The sequence below is a fragment of the Esox lucius genome, chromosome 25 (genome assembly GCF_011004845.1).
Source record: "Esox lucius isolate fEsoLuc1 chromosome 25, fEsoLuc1.pri, whole genome shotgun sequence".
Taxonomy (NCBI): domain Eukaryota; kingdom Metazoa; phylum Chordata; class Actinopteri; order Esociformes; family Esocidae; genus Esox; species Esox lucius.
In genome coordinates, this window is record NC_047593.1 from 9782642 (window position 1) to 9798189 (window position 15548).

Sequence of the window (15548 nt, forward strand, 5' to 3'; positions counted from 1 at the left end):
TAACACTCATGAAAGATTTAGGTCACAAAAACATTTTCCCTCCCCAACTTTCAGACGAATTGTAGGCCTGCGAGCACCATTTGGCCATTTATTCACAGCCTGTTTTTTTTCTTGTTGCGCACCATGGTTTTATTTATCTGGTATAATTGAATTTGAACGTGTGTATTTGTGTGAATTTTACTGTGTATGTGTGTGGTTTATATAAAGCGACGGATGGCATCTCGCCAAACGCAGAGGCGTGTGGTCGGCAGGTGTGAGTTGTTGAGGGGGACACATATACTGTATGAATGTGGACAGGCTCCCTATGCTTTTACCCAATAAGCTAGCTATGCACCTAATGTAGGTACACACTCCCATAAACTAACTCCTTCACTTCATATAAGCCTCCAGTGAACCATACAGGCTCTTATTTAACACGTCGCCTGTATGCACGTAACATGTGTATGTTCATATGGGCTTCCTATTTGCATCTTCGCCCTGAGGTGCCCTTTTGAACTTCCAGGGACAAGTATGGGGGAGTGCGAGGGCGATAACGCCAAATTTTACACACCTGCGGCCTTGTGACACTAACGAGTCACATGACACGGGTGGGAAAATGGCTAATTGGGCCCAGTTTGGACATTTTCACTTAGGGGTGTACTCACTTTTGTTGCCAGCGGTTTAGACATTAATGGCTGTGTGTTGAGTTATTTTGAGGCGACAGCAAATTTACACTGTTATACAAGCTGTACACTCACTACTTTACATTGTAGCAAAGTGTCATTTCTTCAGTGTGGTCACATGAAAAGATATAATCAAATATTTGCAAAAATGTGAGGGGTGTACTCACTTCTGTGAGATACTGTGTATATATATAAAATTAGCTTTACCAAACTCAGGGTTTAACAAGGATGGCTCTAGTTATTTCTTGCCCCTTTTAAAAATGACTGAAGCAGGCATCATGTATTCTGTTGGGAGTAAAAGCTAATAAAGAAAAGTGTAATGTTGATAACTCAGAACCTGTGCCCCAGAAACCCTCCCTATGTTGTATGCTGTGTTAGAGCTGGACATCTCTGTACTGTACGCTATGAAGGGAAGAGGGGGTCATTGGGCGAGTCTTACATTTCCCAGCCAACCCAGATGGCAAATGATACAGTCAATTTTGTCCGGCGACTGTTCAGCCAGGCTCTAGTGCTGGCAAGCTGAGAGGATGAAACGACAGATTCAGCCGATGGAGTCTTTTTTCCTTGTTTTTTTTTTAATGGGAATTTAAAAGCTCTTGATTGAATTGTTTATTCTGTTTTGAGGCTAGATTGGAGCTTGGTGCATCAACACATCTGCTGTCTATGAGGGAGCAAAGAGGACGCTGAATGAATCCCTCTTTGAAAGCAGCCCAAGTCAACCCAATCTGTCAATTTCCCCCCAGGGACATCTTGACCTCACCAGGCTGTGATACCAACAGACACTTGGCAGTGGGTGGAATATGTATGAAGGGTGGGTTTTCTAAGGTCAATGGTATTTATTCGGACCGAAAGATCTTTTAATAATACATATAATACACATACTGAGAATACAGGAACCCGTCTAAATACTGATGACTGATTTGGGAATTGATACGGAAAAGGTATGACACCAATCCTCCTCAACGCTGGTGGAACAGATCCCCTGCTGGGCACAGTCCCTGTGTATGTAAGTCATCAAAATCATCCATAACACTGTTCTGTAGATAAAGCAGGTCTAACCGTGTGACTGGTAACAGAAGATGACGCATTGGGCTCAACTAGGGGACGCTTGTCCATAGCTAGTATAGGTTTTATGCACACTGTCTAAGCCCGCTGTCGCTGTCCTTAAACATCGACTCATAACCCGGTGTGTGTGTTCACCCTTCATGTGGTTGTGTATCATCCACTGTAAATGACACACTCTGTGACAACCAGTCGGGAATAGTGCTTGGTCAGGCAGATCCTGTCCCTATGCCGACCCTAGGGGGGGGTGAGGGGGATGGGGGGGTGGGTGATCAAAACCAATTAAATTAATCTACCACTGGCTTTAACATCATTACAGCCCTAATTACGACTTCTTCACAACAGAATACCATTTAATCGAATGGAAGACTCCAGATTAGATTACAATACAATACACATGTCATTGTCCACTTTGTAGTAATCCCTTTCTCTCTCTCCAGCCTCTACAGCAATTCTGAACACTGGCAATATGTTCGTACACGTTCAGTCGATTACGAAGAGTTACTTGATTAGCTACTAATTATTTGTCATCTCAGAGTCTTTTATTCATAAGTGTTGCCTAGCAATTTATCGAGTGTAATCAACAACTACAATTAAAACTTCATCTCCTGAATGCAGAACTAATAAGAAAATGAAGTATTAATTGCAAGGTCGTGACCCTAAATTCTATAAAGGTCTATACATGAAATAATCTAGCTAAATACCCCTTTGATGTAAATAAACATTTATTTAGAAATCCCACTCTGAGTGAAGTTGTTATTTATCTTCTCAAAGTGGCAATTACACATTAAACAAAGCCTACATTTACTTTAAACTTCTCTTTAACGGCCTATTAGGAACAAAGTTGGGAATTAGACGCTATTTAAATACAAATACTCGGTTGTTCTTGTGGCTAATTACGCCCAAGGTAATTAGGGGGGCTGTGTGAGGAGAATTAGAGTGGGCTTCTGGAGGAGAGCGAGAGGAGGGGGCAGAACACAGAGGAGAAGGAGGCTACTGTGTGAAGAGAAGGGCTATTGGGGAGAGACTGGAATGCCAATGATGGAATGGGGTGTGTGTGTGTGTGTGTGTGTGTCATAGCTGCAAAAGAGCACAGGCCCGGGGCGTTCCGACAGCTCTGCCGTAGCTAACGGACAATCGGGTCTGCGGTGCTGTTTGGCTCTCTATTCCACCATCCATCTTTCTGCTCCTCCAACCCAGACCGACAGTGCGTTTGGTACAGGCGCTGCACTTTAACATGCAGCCCTTCCTGTCAGCCGTCCTATAGGCAAATAAGCGGCGTCAATTAAATGCTCTATGCAGTGGAGATTAAAAACTTTAGCTGCAGCGCGGGTGGAAACACTCCGGGTATAACCATATTCACGCTGAATGTGTTTCTAGTTAAAATAACGGAATGGCCCCTGTAGTGAAGCGAGAGACCGTCTTTCCTAGATGTTATTTTTTAAAGCATGTCTTTAATTAGAGGCTGACATTTCTCTGTCGTTTTTATGGGCAGACTGCTAGCAAGAGACAGAGAGAAAGAGCGAGAGAGGATGAGACAGAGCGCGAGAGATAGACTCAGAGAGAAAGAAAAGAAACCGAAAGAGAGAAAGCGCAAAGGGGAGACGGAGACTGGGAGAGAGAGAAAACCAACAAAAAAAACACGCAATATGTTGCCAAGTTAGCGAACTGTATCCGTCGCTCTGAGCAGAGATGGCTGATTAGTATGGAGCTTTGTGTTCAGGCCCATAAACAAACAAACAGCAGACTAAATGTCAGAGCAGTTGTACCTTAGAGCGCTTTTTACACAGGCAAAAAACTTGGCTCTTTCTCCCTTAGTGGGGAGATCAGTGACACGGCGTCTGAGTTGAATTGAATCGAGAGAGAAAAAGGGAGAACGAGTGATAGAGAGCGAGCGAGGGAAAAGACATAATGAAGGACGAGAAAGGCCCGGAGTGGGGGGGGGGGGGCAGATTGAGTCATAAGGTAAGGACATGGGTGGGGGGTGGGGGGGGGGTGGGGGGGTGAATGACCATTAGTAAATTTTGTTCAATCCGGGAGGACAATGTGAAGCAGCCTGTTCCACCTCCACCCAAGGACATATAGATTACATACTGCATGGAGCCGCAGAGCCTTGGGCAGCTGAGTATGTGACCGTGGAAACAATAACGACCCAGGCAACTGTTCCTGTAGACGGTGTGTAGCCGACCCCCTGCCTCCAGCCCCAGTGACAACTGGCGCGGCTCATTTAAACACACCGGCTGGGTGCTCGTTACGCCATCCTCAAACCGCCGCACCACAACGACAAACTGCCGGAGATCAACATCACTCTGCATCCAACCACATTTGACTCCTACATTGTCCCTGGGCTGGGCTCTTCTCAGAGTGAGAGTGTGTGCGCTTGTTTTTATTATACTGGTATCAAAAATCCCTGCACGGATAGTAAAACAAGGAAAATGTGATCTCACTGTTTTAGCTTTAGTGGGAAGGTTTGTTGATTTTTTTCTAGGTAAGTTCAATGAAAACATCTTTGAAATGTATTTTCTTCTCAGCCACTGCATGCTTTATTGGACAGGAAAGCAATGAAAGAGAGTTTTTGCTGATAGAGCAGTCAGTAGGGTTGGAAACCACGCTGCAGTGTATGTGCTTCAGAAGCAGCAGCTTGGGCCCTAGGCCACGAGAACAAACCTGAGTTTACATCTCCGTCATTTACCAGACACCCATATCCAGAGTGATTTACAGCAATGACCTGGGAGCAATTTACGGTTAACTGCCTTGCTCAGGGAGGGAACGACAGATGGGTTTTTTTGTCCCTGTTTGCTTGGGGATTCGATCTAGCAACGTTTTGGTTACTGGTCAAATGTTATAACCGCTAGCTTACCTCCTGCCCAAAATCAGTTATGGGTCAGGGTATCGGGGTTACATTTAAGGGTCATGGGTCAGGATATCAGGGTTACAGTTAAGGGTCATGGGTCAGCGTGTCAGGGTTAATGTACAGGGTTATGGGTCATGGTATAAGGGTTACAGTTAAGGGTTAGGGACATTTTGAATGTTAATCATCTTTTTGCATCCCTACAAGAATAGAAAGACAGTCCCAGTCCAAAGTTTGTACACAATCTTACTCAGCAGAATAGGTAAGTATCCAAACTCTAACTGTATGTACAACAACATTTATTACCAAACACGTGGCTGAGCAGGAAGACAGACATCTCAAGTCCACCCAAATACCTAGCTCAGGTTGCCTCTGCTGTAAGTTGAGCCCCTGCCCCTTAAAAGGTCACGACCTTAGTGTGCATCTGACAGCCCCCGACAAAAGATGGGGGGGGTGGATGAGTGGGGGTCCTGCTCCCCTCTCCCCAAAACCCAGGTCAGAGAGCGTCATAACTGTTTGTTACAACATTATACATACCACATTGTTACAACATTGTACATAGCTAACAATGTACCACTTTAAGTGCCATTATGCTCTTGAAACATCTGCGCGGGTGTGTGTGTGTGTGTGTAATGTTTGCTTAGAAGTTTTGAATTTTGCTATTTATTATTCATATTTCATCTTTCTTATTTTCCACTTGCTTGGGCACTGTAAATAAATGTTTACCGTGCCAATAAAGCCCTTTAAATTGAATTCCGTGAGGGAGAGGGAGAGAAGAGAACACTGACGACACAGACAGGAGGAGACAAGTGGAGAGAGAGAGTGAGACAGAGATGTAGGTCTGGTGAAGTGTTTGTCAGGGCTGCAATAAAAGAGACCAGAGGGGGTTTGGAGGTGGAGTAGCTCCCTTCAAATCATTGACGGGACAGTCAGCTAGACTCCGAGAGGGTGTGTGCGTGCGTGCGTACGGGTGCGAGGGAGCAACTTACTCTGGGAGGGATTGCCGAGCCGAGCGGAAACAATAAAGGGCCGTGGCTTTAGTGTGGGAGGGACTGGGACACTGGTGAAAGGCCTTCTCTCACAACTACACACCCTCTGGGCGGAGCAGGGGCTCCAGCTCACAGTGGGGATGAATTCCAACGTAAAAGGACTCACGCGCAGGCATACACACACAATAGTGCGCAGAAACACACACAAACACTAATGCGCAGACACACACACACACACACGGGCAGGCACTAGCTCCTCGTAGATGAAGGCTGTGTGAAAGGAGCCGCTGGGCGTGACTGCGGCCAACACACAGCATCCTCCCCTTGTATCGGTCAGAGGCGTAAGGCACTCAACTCTGGAGGACCGTTACAGAGGGCTGCCATCAGTGACATTTCCAACGCAGGCGCTTGAGGGTCACCGCCTTGCGGATCAGAAGCGTTGCGCAGCGTGCAAATATGCCTCTCCTAAGGGATGCCGGTAAAAGGGAAACGACATTAGATAAAAAATTCTTGGGCCGGTTTCACAGACACGGAGACACGGAGTAAGCCTAGGCTTCACCTGTGCCCACGAAACCCGGCCCCTTAAGTATTATCTTAATAGTAAATGTGGGCCTTTTCAGGCTTGTAGTAATTTCTTTCTACCCACTGCCTAATTTATGAAGGTCACCAGCCTTCGGTCTCATTTCGGTGAGAAACACCTTATATTTATACCCCCAAAATGAAACAGGAAGTCATGGATGACCACTTAATGGGAAGATGTTTTAGAAGATTTTCGAGGGGTCCCAAAAAGTGGTGACACACATTTCGGAGAACACAGTATCATTTGTTGAAGAATTTTCTCTCTACTGAACATCTCACACTGTGAGCTCATCTTAACCCAGAGTCACATTAATTCTCCAGGGCACTGAAGGCGTATTGTAAACCAGGCGATTTGACCCCTGAATGCTGACCACGGAATGACAAAAACGTTTCCATTTTCTTTCTCGTTTAAATTGCATCGGTAACCAGTTCATAATAGCAATAACACACCTCAGGCGTTTGTGTTGAAGGGACAACATGGTCTTTAGTCATTTGAGGACATTCCCTGTGCACCATATATCTGGATCATAAATAAGTAATGGGTGGACTAGAAGTGGACTTCAGAGGCGGTGTGGAGTCAACTATGTGTTGGATAGCAGATGCCCTGTCTAGTGGATTTGATTTCTATGTAATCTGGTTACCTCTGCTCTTTCCCTTCCTCATTCACACTGAACTACACACACACACACACACACACGCTGAGTGTGTGAACCTTTGCAATAGGCCTCTTCTATTATAAATGCGGACGTCTCGGTCTGTGAACCTTTGAATGGAGCCTTTATTTTCCACTTTTCCCCTTGCTGAGACGAAGCGAGGCCTAGCAGGTGCTGCCGGGGGAAAACTGGAGATGGGAGAGATGGACCCGGGTACTGTCTGAGTAGCGCATGTAAGCACGCGTGTCCGTACTCTCGTACCATCGAGGTAGAGTCAAGAGTAATATGTCTACCCAGTAATCGAGTTCCCTCACATTACCAGACCAACAGGGGCCAATACTGCTGACAAGGATTTCTTTTGTCAACTCCAATAACCACTAGCTGGATGAGCCACTGAAAGGACAAACAAAGACATGCTATTTAATACAGGTCCATTGAACTCCCATGTGTATATGCCCATGGACCATACGGTACTCAGTCAAGTCATACGACAGTATGATTAGCGTTTAGCCTGTCCTAGTGCTGAGACCCAACCTGCACATACCTAAGACAGCTTTTTAAACCTGAAATAATTATGTCCAAATTCCCGAACTGCAGTGGGCCCCCATTGAGAATTTTGGCCATTTTGACTCAAGTATTAGAATCAAACATATGTTAAATGTAGAACAGAAGAAAATATGCTTCTAAACAACGTTTAATTACTCTCCACCCATGATGAAATGAATAGACTTGCATGAAATTTATTATAAAGACTAAACAAATGTTAATCCACCCTATGGCAAAATGGGTAGAACTGCATTCAATAACCAGTAAAATCTTATCTTTTCCTTTCGGTCATTAGGACAAATGTATAGAATTGCATGGACATTTTTAGAAAAAAATGCCATGGGATTTTTTTTTAATTCCAGGAATTTCTGTTCTCTCTGTTATAAAGTTATAAAAACGCATGCATGTCTTATGAAATCATACAATTGCAGTAAACAGGGATTTTACATCTACAGCTGGAAATCACTGCCATCAAAAAGGGAGGGGGGGGGGCAATAAAATGTAGGTGGGTGGCCCCCGAACCAAATCTCGCCTAGGGCCTATGTAAGGCTAGTGGCAGACCAAGGGTTAAAGCAGTTGGTCCAATAATTAATAAAAAAAATAATGATAATAATAACAAAAGTTAAAGGTTCAAAGCAAACAAATGAAATAAAAATACAACAGTTTAATAAAGATTAATAAAGGCATTATAAGAAATGTTACATTACTTTTCAAAATAGCATTTGTATAGTAATTATATTATTAATAATAACAACATAGTAATCTAATATATATCTACCCTGCAGAAACTTCCAAATTATCTTACCCACAAAATTTTACTGAAAAACAGCTCTTATCAAACATGATCACAATATTGGATAGTTAAAGAAATAAAATAAAAACAATAATTAGCAATATTATGGAAAAATACCAATTCATATTACATTTGTTCAAATTTGTATTACATAATTTTTTTATAATTACAATAAAATAATATAAATTAGAATTAATAATATTATTAGTAGTATCGGTACGATTTTTTGTTTTAAATTAACGTATAAGATTTACGACATTTCACTGTGACTCTGCAAATGGTCGCCGCTGAACCGCAGGCATTGCCAGTTCCAGCCGACCAGTTCAGGTTGGCTCAGCCTTACTAACATAAGTTAGCTTTAAGGAAAGCAACAGTCCAGCTGTAATACCAGAGTTAGAAAGACCAATTCACCTCAGAATAGTAGTGCTGACCTAGGATCTGCTTCACCTCAGAGACCATAATGAGTACAATGACCTGGCGCTGGAGCCGCACTGTTAAAAAACAGGTCCAGGACAGGAGAGCTATTGTGTGAATGTATGTGCTGTGGCCATTTTCCAGTGGCCCCCTCCCCGTGGCGCCGTCTCTGGGACGTGATGTATGGGCCATGCTTAGCTTAGCTCTCCACCTCAACAGGGGCTTCTGTTATTTTCCCCAGGCTAGCTGCGGTAAGGACGGTCACTCTGTCAGCAATCCCCTGTGGACCCGGAAAAACCTGGACATTCACAACCTTTGACCGCCTCCACCAGGAGATAGAAAAACTATAACTGGCGGGATCGACACACACCTGCGCCCGCCGAGAGGCCCTTTTTAAACCGGAGGAATTGTGTTTTTAATCTAGGCGAAAGATCGGTTCTCAATTCCCCTAATACATTCATAATTAACCAAAAAATAATTATCTCTGGAATCAAACTGTGGCTAAATGCATGGCCAGTTATACTCACGTGTGGAAACAGAGGAATAGTCCCAGGATTCATCCCTGCCAGCAGCTGGTGTTTGTGTGTCTATCTGTGTTGTGTAGAGCAGGACATTATGGCTATCCCATACACTTTTGCCATATCAGAATGTACTTAACCGTATTGGTATTTATGGCTGATTGTGTTAGAGACGCTGATGATAAAAATGAATACAAGTTATATAAATTATCATTATTATTTATGTAATAAATATTATTTATCATTAAAAATAAATCTAATTAAAATTGAAAACACATTTTGTACACTAAAATGTCAATTTTACACACACTTATATTTGAATGATTCTATACTTGTTTTGGTTGACGTCTGATATATTCCTATACATTTTATTTAAATAACAAATAAAATTGTTATATTTATAATTGATTCCCCCTCCCACCTCATAACATTTAAAACATTTAAATATTTTAAATGACTGAGGACTCTATAATTGCTATAATAGTAATGCCTATGAAACGTTTCTGAAGAAAACGTTTTTTATGTAAAAATTAATGTTCTATTTCATGAATGTCCAATTTAATCCAAATTCCACCTTGAGAAAAAAAGAGGTCTCCATAATTCAATTTTCCAAGGAAGTGCACTCCTTTTGACCAAGGCCAATACGAATACATAATATGGGTAACAGGATTCAATTTGGCATCCAACAAATCTGATTTATATTTTCACTTCAAACTGAAGTCTTCTCCTGGAATTTGCAAACCTTCAACAGCATACCGTTTATTTGTAAAAAAAAAATAATAATACATTTAAAAAACACAACAAACACCTGTGGCCAACGTTCTCTGCTGTCCCCTCACTTCCCTCTTAACAGTCCAATCTGTAGCTAGCTGACTTGGGCCCATGCCAAACAATCACAAAGAATATTCTGGAAGCAGAAAGCCCCTTTGAGGGGCCCTCTTCTTATGCCAAATGGATGAGTGTAGCTTAACTGCTTTCTTAACCATATGCACAACCAACACACCATAGCGTGCAATAGCCGCCTGCTACTGTATATAAAACGGGCCACCTCCTCCAGGCCTTATCTAGAGCCAGACTGGAGATTAGGATGGGGCCTGTGATGAGAAAATAAAAAGAATCGATTGGCGCTCGTGTGTACTGTATGTTATCAAAATGGTTTAGTATAGAAGCTTGTGTGGACAGGTCAAATGTGGCTATATGGCGAAAGGAGAAATGGCTGAGGCGGAGAGAGATGGGAAAGTGATGAGAGAAAGGAAAGATAGAGAGAAATATAGAGATGGAAGAAACTGGCCTATCAGGAGAAAAACAAAGGGGAGGGGTAGAGAGAGAGAGAAAGGGGGAGAGAAAAGGAGGGAGAGAGAACAGGGGAGAGAGAAGCCCTCACTCTCGCAGTCCTTCTCATGCCCTGATCATAGCCATCTGGACACGTAGCCAGATAAGGCCTAACTCACACACACCTCATCCCTCAACAGCAGATAGTACGCACGGACGCGCACATCCACACACACACTCCAACCCAACACGCACACTCACTGTCACAACTCCATCGCTCCGTAAATCACTCCATACACATCCATTCTCTAGAGAAAGCAAATCTCTAAATCCTTTACCGAAGCCTAGATATCTAATGATGGTTTGAAAGGACGGATGGTTGAGATATTAACTTTAATCACAGGGAGATGGAGGGAGGGAGAGAAAATGGAGACGTGGAAGGGAAAAGGAAAAACAGAGAGATGGATAGAGGGAACAAGCACTTCACTCTCAAAGCCCCTCTTTCATGTCTTTTACACTGAAAGAATAGTAGATGGCATAGTTTGTTTTCATCCCCTCTCACGTCTCATAACTTTCCCAAAACACGGTTATATAATCACTACACATTATGCTAATCATGATGCAAGGCACTGCAGGACCCGTGGGCTACACAGTTCTTTTCTTTTTTGCCCGATGCCAACGTCAATCCAGATTTTGCCCCAATTTCCTTTAGCTGAAAATCGAAATGCTCAGGAGCGGTGCTGGCGGATGTTTTCCCATTTCCCTCTATAAATTAACAATGAGTTGAGGTACCATATGAACACTCAGCCTGGATCTAGGTCTTTGAAACGCAATTGGAAAAAAGCCTGGGCCCCCTTTAAGTTACGCTACGATAAATGGCCGTTCAGTGTAACAACACCTACAATAAAACAAATAAATGTATGGAAAAGAAAATAGGACCTGGCCCATTTTACATGACTCTAAATCATAGAAATATCCTGATGGCTTATCATACGTAATTGAAACTTTTATTCTTTGAGTAATAGCTTAATCTTGAATAATGTAGTCCATAAGCCATATTAGTGCACACAACGACTGTATATATATCACATGAACAAACACACACGCTAAAAAACACACACTAACACACCAAGCACAGCCTGGGCCCCGTTGCTAGGCGATCCTTTTCCATTTGTGAAGGGAAATAGAGAGAAAACGAGAGAGAGAGAGAGAAAGAGAGGACAGCCAGGTTTTCTGTTCAGTGAGCTATTTCCTCTTATTTTATTTTTCTCTCAATGTCTAACATTATTTCCCCTCCCAAATCAATTTAGGGTGCGGAATCAAAGAACTGGGCCCTTGCCTGTAAATCAAGCCAGGGCTTAATATGAGAGCTAAAGTGGAACCATGCAGTAACACCAGCTGAATGAGAGGGACATTAAACACCTACGCACATGGCCCGGGCCTCCTCTGTAATTCTTGACAGCTTATTTCTCACAGGCTGTCCCAAATGGCACTCTATTCTCTAGATAGTGAACTACTTTAGTCCAGGGCAATATAGCGAACGAACGAGGCAATATTTAGGACACTAATGTATAGCCTCTAGGGTCAGAGGCTTTGGCACTCAGATCTTAAATAGGTCGGAGTGAGAGGCCCCTGTTTCCCAATTCTTGTGTTTTCAGGTTCTTGACAATTGGGGAAAATGTTTGACATTACGAGACACCGCAGGTTCCTCTGAGTGGGAGTATCTGACTGGTGGAATTTCACAGCGTCTTTAATGCATGAGCGCGCACATTGTTGCTGCGCTCCAGTACACCTATATATCCATTGTCTTCATTTTCATATGAAAGAACAAACTTCCCCGGGATACTGAATATACGGAAAAAATACACTTCTGTAATACATCGACGTTTAAATTATAAAATCATATAATCGACGGAGGTTGTCTTTATCGGAAATGTCCATCTTTCACATATTTTAAGATCTCCAGCACGTCCGTGAATACAAAGGTTTCCCACTGTCATTCATTATTTTATTCCAGCAGTTCTTTGGGTCACTTCGTTTTCGTTCTATAATTCCTTTACTCAACGACGGGACGGGGGAAGTATAACAGGCTAATTGAAACGGTAACACACACACACTCCCCCAAAAATTATTTTAAAAAGCTGGTTCCAATTATCCGGCACTGTAAGATTCAATTCTCCCCAAAACAAAATGTGAGATGGAATTACTACATGTGTTATGCAAACCACTGTCTCCATGTTTCCACAACTTGAAAAAGACAGCTGGAATAAATAGAAAATAAGTTGATCTTATATCAAGTAAAAAAAATCGAAATGTTCATACAAATGACAAACATTTCATATGCTTTGAAATCGAAATAATCTATATACCACGTTACATTTAGCCAAAAATTGCCTCGAGAACCCCTCTCCGCAACGTTAGCCGCCTTGCAGATCCTTGTTTTACAGCCCCGGGTGCACTTTCAGAGACTGGAAATTCTGACCACAGGCTGCACCGAAAAGGGACTGGGCTTTGCAGAAACTATTCGCTGCTGTAATTCAGACCATCTGACGCTGGTGAGTGAGCACAACCCAGCTCCGAGGCAGCTTTTTTGGATGAGCGTTCGGCTTCCCTTTCTCTTGCCAATCAACTCTAAGTCTCAGTTAGAGCGAGAGAGAAGCGTGACTCAGGTCCCCTCGAGGTACCCAGATAATAAAATGGGGGGAAAATGCCTCCATACCATTATGGAATTAGCACAAACAAACATGACACTCTTCTAGCGGATTAACTGAGCACATTCACTTAAGCCGACAAAGGCGTTATAATTGACAGCAAATGAGCGCACTGCATTGTGACCACAGACAAGGCACGCGGACGCACTGGCGCACACACGTACGTACTGAGGGGTGCATAAAAACCTTAAAACGTAGTAGACCGTGTAGAATCAAAATGAGCGGTAGCTAACATGGCGAAAAGGAAGATTTGAGCTGTTACCTTGGATTGAGAAATCCTGCAGAGGTTCCGTTCCCAAAATGTTTAAAAGGATCTGCGCAGCGCCCTCCTGGCTGGTCTTATTACCTGATCACAGAGGCATGAAGCTGGGTACACACTGTGCCGCGCTGTGCCTTGCCCTTTTGTTCCCCTTTCTGTTTCTCTAAAAAAAAAAACACTTGCCTTGGATGTCTCCGGAGCTCACACTCTCGGCAGTCTCTCACTGGCTCTGAGGCAGTAGACTGCTTCTCCAATTCCACTCTCGCTCTCTCTAGGACGCGCTCACAGAGCAGAGAGGCTCCTCGCAAAGAACAATCACTCTCGCTCCACCGCAAGCCTCATCAAGCGCAGGCATCAAGCTCAACTTGTTAACAAGAGAGGAGTAAGGCAGAGTGGGGAAAAATAGAATCTACGTTTTTTTTTGTGTTTTCTTTTCCTTAGGCTGGACAGTGGATGGTTAAACGCGCATCCTGCTGGTTGGTAGTGGCTCGGCACTCGCTTATTTCTCGCTGCCGCTGTCTGCCGGTTCAAAGCGGAATCTTCACTCTCTCTCCCTCTCTCCAAGTTTGAGGCACTCTTTCGGAGCAGGGCTCCCGTTTGACGGGGAGGGGAGGGGCTTGGGGATGTGAGAAGGAAGGGAGGCGGGCTATTGGCTGAGCCCCTGTCTGTTTACACCCACTGGGGGTGGAGAGAGAGGGAAGGGGGCTGGGGAACGGAGGATGGCCATCTCTGTTTTAACCATTTGGAGATGTCCCTCACAGTGCTCTCACACACACACACACACACACACACACACACACACACACACACACACACACACACACACACACACACACACACACACACACACACACACACACCACACAAAAAACTCCCCAAAACACACACACACCCCAAAAAACAAACAAACCCAGAAACACACACTAAAGAAATACACACAAACCAGGAAAACACACACATTCTATTTCTGATATATCTGGCTTCATTGTTTTCTTCCTCTATGACCATCCTTGCTGGGGGAAAACAAGGGAATTCTGTCAAACATTAAAACAACATCAATAGCTATCAAAAAAGTCTAGCCCATCAAATAAACATTAGCTGACCCAGGTTAGCTGACCTGGACTTAAATAATAGTATCAATAATGTAAAAAAAATATTGTCTTTAATTGCTTAGATGACAAGAGGGGACCTGATTCAATCCTCAATTTGGACCACGTACACGACATCCTAACATTTTAAAATAGGGAGAGTCCGACGGAGTTCTTAAAACTGCCGGCCTGGCGGAAACCACAGCTCCATGGTTGTTATTGTAATAATGCACAAATTATATTTCAGTATATAATTCACAGATGCTACACGCAAAATACACACACACACACAAGTTTGTATGGCTATCCTCATGGGGACCAGAAAATAGAAATTGCATTCTCCCTTGCCCTTGCCCTAACCCTAATCTAAACCTAACCTTAACCTCAATAAAGTAACATTTATGCCTAAACTGTACCTAGATGTAATGCAAAAAGTCCCCATTAGTAAATAAAAATTATGGTTTTACTATACTCACTGGGACATTTGGTCCCCATGAGTATAGATAGACCTAAAACACACACACACACACACACACACACACACACACACACACACACACACACACACACACACACACACACACACACAGTGAGCTTCAGTTTAAGGCATGGGTTTGAATCCGGCCCACTGCCCTTTGAATCTGTCCAACACTGGTTCTATAGTTAGAAAAAAAATTAAGAAAGAAATACTGTGACTGTCCTGCTCCTTAATATACATTATATATGTGTGTGTGTGTGTGTGTGTGTGTGTGGCTCAAATAGCAATACAAAATATATATAGCAAAAAAAAAAAGTCTAGGGCCAAAAGCATCTACTTGACTGAGTAAAATGCATTTCCCATGACTTGATTGTGTTTTCTCAACTGGCTTTATTAGAATAAATGAGTTGGGATGAGAGGGTCTGCTGAATAACTCAAATGTACAGGAAAAATTGAATTAAGGGGGAAACATGTACTAGATATAGCTTTCACCGGGAACTCTGTCCTCATCTAGTCTAAGCAGCATGCCTGGTCGACGGCTTTAAAGCAGTGTTTTATCTAAAACCTTCCATAGTCCGTCCAGGCTCAATGATATTAAAATATTAACGCACAGGGGTCAAAGGCGAGGCGTAAATAATCCAAATAAAATAAAAGGAAACCTGTTTCGTTTACA

General features: G+C 43.1%; 1 protein-coding gene across 14 annotated transcripts in view; it reads right to left on the reverse strand.

Annotated features, from left to right (window-relative positions):
• tenm3 (teneurin transmembrane protein 3) overlaps nucleotides 1–15548 on the reverse strand; it is a 270450-nt gene that overhangs the window by 143077 nt on the left and 111825 nt on the right. Inside the window, exon 1 of one of the 14 annotated variants that reach the window (XM_029118037.2) lies at nucleotides 13313–13858. The exons of the other annotated variants lie outside the window; for them this stretch is intronic. The gene's annotated coding sequence lies outside the window, so the exon portion shown is untranslated. Of the gene's footprint in view, nucleotides 1–13312; nucleotides 13859–15548 lie in introns of those variants that run through there. 14 annotated transcript variants of the gene reach the window in all.